Raw genomic sequence first — 7,996 nt, forward strand, 5'->3', positions numbered from 1 at the left:
ACAAATACAGGTTATGTTCAAGCACGTATATATGCTATATGCTTAGTCTAACACCCTCCCTCAATCTTAACTATATCCTGAAACACTCAGAAGGTTAAGATTGCGTCGACAACCCTCAAAAGAAGGCAAGGGCAAGGGTTTAGTGAAGATATCAGAAAGTTGATCCTTAGAAGAAACAAACTTGATCTGAAGAAGCTTCTGAGCAACACGTTCCCTCACAAAGTGATAGTCAACTTTGATGTGCTTCGTTCGGGCACGAAATACCGGATTGGATGAAAGATATGTGGCACCAATGTTATCACAACAAAGGACAGGCGGCTGAGTCGGAGAGACCCTCAACTCCCAAAGCAAAGACTGCACCCACATGATCTCAGCTGTGGCATTAGCAACTGCTTTGTACTCAGCTTCAGTACTACTCCGAGACACTGTAGCTTGCTTGCGAGCTTGCCAGGCGATCAAGTTAGGTCCAAAGAACACAGCATGTCCCCCCGTGGATCGCCGATCATCAGGACTACCAGCCCAATCGGCATCAGAAAATGCTGAGATCAAGCCAGAAGATGCAGGCTGAAGATGAAGGCCATATGAACCAGTGTGACGAACATAGCGCAAGATGCGCTTAACGGCCGACCAATGAGAGTCACGTGGTGCATGAAGATACTGACACACATGGTTAACAGCAAATGATATGTCTGGTCGAGTAATGAGCAAGTACTGCAGCCCACCAACAATGCTGCGGTACTGAGTGGCATCCGCAGGAGAGAGCAAGTCACCATCAAAAGTTGTCAGTTTGTCTGTGGCAGACATGGGAGTCATAGCAGCCTTACACTGCAGCATACCAGCACGACATAGGAGATCCTGAGAGTACTTCTTCTGAGTAAGAGTCAAGCCACCATCAGAACGAAGCACCTCCAGACCCAAAAAATAATGCAGTCTCCCAAGATCCTTAACAGCAAACTCAGCACCAAGAGAGGACACAAGCCGATCCATAGAAGCATCAAACGAACTGACAAGTATGATATCATCAACATAGACCAGAATGTACATAGTCACCTCAGGTCGCTGAAGAATAAACAGAGATGTGTCTGCTGTAGAAGGCACAAACCCATGCGCACGAAGGGCAGCGCCAAGACGTGCATGCCACGCATGAGGGGCCTACTTCAGACCATAGAGAGCCTTGACAAGGCGACATAAGTGATGTGGCTGAGCAGGATCAACAAAACCTGGTGGCTGACGCATGTAAACCTCTTCTTCCAAAACTCCATGAAGAAAGGCATTCTGAACGTCAAGTTGTCGAAGCGACCATCCTCGAGTAACAGCCAAGGAAAGAAGAACACAAATCGTAGTTGGTTTAATAACATGACTGAATGTGTCTTCATTATCAATGCCATACCATTGTTTGAATCCCTTGGCAACCAGGCGTGCCTTGTACCTCTCAATGGAGCCATCAGCATGTTTCTTCACCTTGAAAACCCATTTAGAATCAATGATATTGACACCAGATGGAGGTGGAACAGACGCCAAGTGTTGTTTCTTTGGAGAGCATGGATCTCCTGCTCCATAGCAGCACGCCAATGAGGAAAGCCAAGCGCTGCCTGGAAATGTCGTGGTTTAGTCGTAGGATTGGCTTCAGCATGAGCAACACAGGCCGCAAGCCATGCGACAGTACCATCAGTGCGCTTCTTCGGTTGGAAGATGCCACTCTTGCTGCGAGTATGACGACGAAGGACGGCCGACTGAGGCGGCGGTGGAGCAACCACCACATGGGAGCCACTGTCTAACAAAGATGAAGAAGACACGCCATCATGCGAGTCAATGATCGCAGCCGGTGAGGCAGTCACTGTCGTACCCGAGCCTGGAGTAGTTGGCGAAGACAGACCGGGCATGGTTGGTGACGACGGGCGAGGCAACGAGGACGAACCCGAGGCACCAGCCGGCGAGGCCGCCGGCCCAAGTGACAGGGCTACGGGGTCAGCCGACCCGGTCGACCGCGCAGACGCTAGCCCAGGCGATATGGGCGTCACGGGGTTCGTCGCGGGGTTCGTCGCTACGGGGGTCGTCAGCCCAGGCGACCGCAAGGCCTCTAGACCAGGTGACGTGGGCACCCCATCGAGGCCACGTGCATGGGGCATGCACGTATGATCAGTGTCGGGGGAGGCAGCCGGCGTATCAACGGGGTCAGCCGGCGCGGCGACAGCTGGCACAGTCGAGGCCGCATCAGCATCATCATCAAGAAGCTCAAGTCGAGCACCTCGTCCAGTCCCTGCACCATGGTTAGGCAACAACAAAGGAGAATATGCAGCATCTACAAATTGATCAGGCAAAACTGGAAAAGAGTGCAACTCGGTGACGGGAGTATCGGTGGGAGATGTGAGCGTGGAAAAAGGGAAGACAGTCTCATCGAACACAACATCACGAGAAATGTAAACACGATTTGTTGAAAGGTGGAGACACTTGTAACCTTTGTGGAGAGGACTGTACCCAAGGAACACACATTTTTTGGATCGATACTCAAGTTTATGCTTATTGTACGGACGGAGATGCGGCCAACACGCACAACCGAACACTTTAAGGAAGGAGTAGTCTGGAGTTTCATGAAGCAACACTTCTAGAGGAGACTTGATGTGAAGAAGGCGTGTGGGAATCATGTTTATCAAAAAACAAGCAGTAACAAAAGCATCACTCCAGAACCGAAATGGGACAGAGGCATGTGCAAGAAGTGTTAGACCAGTTTCAACTATATGACGGTGCTTGCACTCAGCTGCACCGTTCTGCTGATGTGTATGAGGACAGGACACATGGTGAGAGATGCCAAGCTTCTGAAAGAAGGTGTTAAGATTACGGTATTCACCCCCAAGTCGGACTGGACATGAATGATTTTCTGCTTAAGCAACCGCTCAACATGTGCTTGAAATTGCATAAAGACATGAAACACATCAGATTTGTCGCTTAATGAGATAAATCCATGTAAAGCGGCTAAAAGCATCGATGAAACTGACATAATAGTTGTGATCACTGACAGAAGTTTGGGCATAGCCCCACACATCAGAAAACACAAGTTCGAGAGGAGCCTTAACAACACGAATCGATACAGAAAAAGGCTACTGGTGACTCTTGCCTTGTTGATAGGCATCACACACTAGAAACTCCTTATTACTAGACTCAACTGGAAGACGATGATGATGCAGCACATGGCGCACAATGGGAGTGGCAGTATGACCAAGGCGAGAATGCCACTGTGACGACGACACCCGAACACCACTAAAAACTTGAGATACTCGTGGCACATCAAGCGCTCGTGGTACATCAAGCGCATATAAGCCATCGCAAGCTCGACCACTAAGAAGAACGGCCCTCGTGTCCTGGACCTTAATAAAAAAATGGAAAGGGTGAAACTCAACAAACACATTGTTGTCATACGTCAATTTAGGAACCGAAGTAAATTACGTGTGACTGAAGGAACACGAAGGACATCAAGGAGACGCAAAGTTTTAGTGGTACGCGAAAGAAGAGATGCCTGACCAACATGTGAGATGGGCATACCTGATCCATTGGCAGTGCGGACCTGATCCTGACCAGTGTAGGGCTGGCAAGTAGCCAACTTGTCAAGCTGGCTCGTCAGGTGATCTATTGCGCCTGTGTCCATGTACCAGGCGGGATCCACAGAATATGAAGGAATGAACCCAGGGTCCTATGTGGCGAGAGCAGCTTGCTTCTTGTTGCCCTTCCCATTGTTCCCAATGCTAAGGAAGTCACTTTTAAATCGACGATGGCACCGAGACGCCAAGTGTCCCTCAATGCCGCAAAGCTAACACTCCACCCCACCGCCACACGCCTCACAGTGGAGCCGCTTGCGGCCGGCCGTTGGAGGAGCTGAAGCGGGCGGACGAGGCTGGTGGCCCGAGGACGGAGGCGGTTTCTGCTTAGCACCACGGGCACCCCTGCGGAGAGCAGCGTTCGCAGACGGGACCTCTGTGTAGACTCCAACAGAGCGGTGAGCGGCAAGCCGCTGCTCCGTGCTGAGAAGGCAGGCGTAGAGGTCACGAGGCGACATCGGCGTGTCACGTCCGTTGACGTTTTCAACAAGAGAGTCATAGTCCTCATCAAGGCCATTGATAATAAATGAAGTAAACTCCTCGTCACGGAGGGGCTTCCCAATTGAGGACAGTGTGTCAGCCAAGCTTTTGACCTTGTTGAAGAAGGCCGTAATGGAGAGATCATGTTTCTTGACCTCACCCAGCTGGTTACGAATGGCAGAAGAACGGGCCAGCGACTGCGAGGAGAAGCTGGAATCGAGGGTAGCCCATGCATCCCTCAACGTCAGGGCAAAGACCACCATGCCAGCCACGGAAGGAGTGAGCAAGGACTGAATAGCACCTAGAATAGCCTGATCCTGAGCAATCCACCGACGATGAGCAGGGTTGGGCACCATGACGGAGCCACCAGTGGCCGAGGGCATCGGAACAGTGGCCGGAGGACACGGCAGCGTACCGTCGACATACCCCTCAAGATAGTGACTACGCATCAGCGTCAACACCTGAGCGTGCCACAGGAGGTAGTTGTCAGCAGAGAGCTTCACCGTCACCAGATGAGCGAAGTGGAACGGTCCTGGTTCAGCCACCGGTGCAGAGAGCTGCGAGTCGTATGTCGGAGGGGCACTGTACGGAGTCAGCGCATCGGCCGACGGAGACGCACGGTAGGGTTGGTGATGACCGTGGGACGCCGGAGGAGGTACGCCGTAGGGCTGCAGCGGCGCGACATACTGCACAGGGCCAGCGTAGGGTGCGCCATACGGTGCCTCATAGGGCCCCGCGGAGGACGAGGCATACGGCACCGGCACAGTGTACGGCGGCGGGGACGGCGCGACGTACGGCGGCGGATAGGGGCTGCCGTAGGGCACCTGGACGTGGGTACCAGGTGGACCGGAGCCCGGCGGCGTAGCACGTAGATGGGTTCCATCGGAAGGCAGCGGCGCAGCATACGTACAAGCCCCGCCATAAGACATACAAGCCCCGCCATAAGACTCCACGGATGGATCACGCTACATGTGCATGCGATCGAAGGAAACGGAGCGCTGGCGATCGGGATGCACGGCCGCATCACGCGCGATCACGGGCGCTGGCGATTGAGGCGCGGGCGGGCGCGAAGCACTCGGCCGGGCCCAGGCGAGCGGCGCAGAAGCCATGAACGGCGAGTCCATCGTTAGGGTTGACAGAGGCGGCACGGCGGCGGAGGCCGACGGGCCGGCGACAGAGGAAGCGGAAGCACGGCGCGGATCGAATGCGTCGTCTGATACCATGTTAGACACGCTAGGGTTTGGAACAATGCTCGATACCCTTGGTAGGTACGACTGTCATATATTTATAAGAGGGAACCGTACAAATACAGGTTATGTTACAACACGTATATATGGTATATACTTAGTCTAACAAGTGGAGACCACCAGCGACCTCGTGGGGGTGCGCCACTTCCGTCCAGGCCAAGCACGGGCGCCGGGAAGTAGCGGGGCGACGACGGCTTGCGGGGGCAGAGGACGCGGTCGAGGCCGGTTAAGCATGGGGACGACGGCCACCAGGGCTCCGACGGCAGGAGAAGCGAGTGGGGAGGGTCTACTGGCTCCGAGGAGGCTGCTGGTGGAGGAATGGAGAGGAGAGGAGCTCGGGATCGGGCTAATTTAGCCGGAGGGGAGCTGCGGCCATGGCGGCAATGGCGACCACAGAGAGCTCCTCGAGCTCGAGGGGGTGGCTAGGCAGGGCTCTGGGAGTGAGGGAGGACCGATGGTGTGCTTGGAGTGCTTGGGGACGGGCTATATATAGCCGAACACGGAGAGCCGAGATGCCCGGCCACGGCGACGCATGTTCCAGTGTGCTGGCGTGAGCAGAGCCACGGGGAGGGAGGGGGGCTTGTCTAGGAGCTTCACGGAGACGCGAGAGACCTCGGATGAGCTCGGGAAGGCTCGGGACGACGCAGGCAACTGGACACAGCGGCGGCAGAGATGGACATGTCATAGGCGAGCTCGATGCGATGCAACCGCAGCGACTTCGGACGGGGTAGTGATGCATGGCGAAGAAGGGGATCACGGGGGAGCTAGAGGACATGATGCGGACGCGAGATGCAGAGTGGAGCGGACGAGCACAGCGCCGTGATTGGCAGAGCGTGAAATTTGGCCTCTCTGCCCCATCATCACCGCGCGCACTGGTGCAAACAGCGTGCTCCGAGAGGCCAAACCATGTCCGGTAGAAAGACCGCAATACCCTGAGTTGAAATGCGGTAACAACTCGGTCCAGGGGCAAAGAAGTGATTTGCAGGAGGAGCCAAAACATTTTGGCAGCGAGGTGTTTGATGCCATTTGCAGAGGATTGGTCGGGACGATTAGACTGATATTTGACTGGGCATTATCACTCACTAAGGTCAGTAAGATGGCAAGATTTCAGCTCATACCAAGGCGTTTAGCTAGTACTTGTAGTGCAACGTGCCATACTGACCAGAATAGCAAACTTTGAAGTAGCACTCACATACTAGCTTGGATTGAGCTGAAAATGGGCATGGACGGGTTATTTGATCATATGAATCTGCTGTAAAAGTTTCATCCCATTTGGAAATACCAAAATGGGACTTCCTTCACAATGCTTCATCCTGATCAGAATTTTGGAAGAATTGCACAGGGCAAATGGAGTAATGGATTGATCCAAGACTTGGTAGAGAGAGTTGATATGGACAGTATAATGTCTTGGTAAAGTTTCAGCTTAACTGAGGCAGTATAAAATATAGTTGCTTCACAAACTGAAAATCTGACCAGAAACTATGATTTGGAGCTGGGCTCACATAAATGCTTTACATGAGCTCAAATGTGGTGGAGAGTCATGATTTGATCATATGAAGGAGCTTGAAAATTTTCAACTCATTTGGATATGCCTAGCTTGTACTTCCTTCACAATCACTTCCCTCGGATAGGAACTTTGAAAAAATGCTCAGGAATATTTACTAGGCAAATTGAGTTAAATTTTGGCATGGGGCAATTATATGGACAGGAAAAGATTTCCAAAAAGTTTGGGGTCAATCAAGCAAATATAAATGACACTTCCTTCTCAAACCACCACTTAGGGCAGAATCAGAAAAGAAATATTTGTGAATTATCAAGTAATTGTTTTCTTTGTCCGGCAAGGTTTGGAGAAAATTCACCAGAAAAGTTCCGGGACTGCCGAAGGAGCTGGAATTTAGACACTCGAAAGTAAGTACTATAGTAGCATGTTCCGCGCATCTCCTAGTGATTCAAGCACTAGTTTCATCAATACCATTTAGCATTCTTGCTTATCAGTTTGATTGACCTCTATTGCTTGTAAAGTGGTTGTGGCAGGAACAAGGGAATGATTTCTGTGGATACTACGTCTGCGAGTCCATCCGCCACACGACCTGTGAGCGGGGCGGGTACTCTGACGAACAATATGAAGTACGTAAATAACAACATTCACAATTTTATTTTATTACCATCATTTGTATTGAGTTTCATTCATATATATATGTATTGACCCCTTCTTAAAATTAGATGTTTCGGAAGCGGGATGAACTTCTAGCACCAGCTCGCATGCGAGCAATTCAAGAGGAATTGGCGGCATTCTTTCTTGACCACGTGATTGCTGAAGACGGAGAATACTATGTGGACCATGAGTCCGTATGATTATATTTGTAAGAGATAATTATTGTATATATGTAGCCGGTAGTGTCGAATGGATAAACGAGAACTTGTTGTTCGACCAATCTCTCGGAGAAGGAGAGGTGGTCGATATCACTTCTCTCTGTATGCATATATGTTCATGACGATCTTCTGTTTCCTTCGTTTGCTTACTAGCTAGCTAGCGTGTCAAGTCCTCTCTATACGTATGTATAGTACGTAGCGTCGACCAAGCACGGACATAAGAGAGGACACTTCTCTCTATTAATTATAGCTAGCTAACACAATATATGAAACACCTAAATTAACCCCCCCAAAACCCCCAAA

This window comes from Triticum dicoccoides, chromosome 6A, assembly GCF_002162155.2.
Source record: "Triticum dicoccoides isolate Atlit2015 ecotype Zavitan chromosome 6A, WEW_v2.0, whole genome shotgun sequence".
Classification (NCBI taxonomy): Eukaryota; Viridiplantae; Streptophyta; class Magnoliopsida; order Poales; family Poaceae; genus Triticum; species Triticum dicoccoides.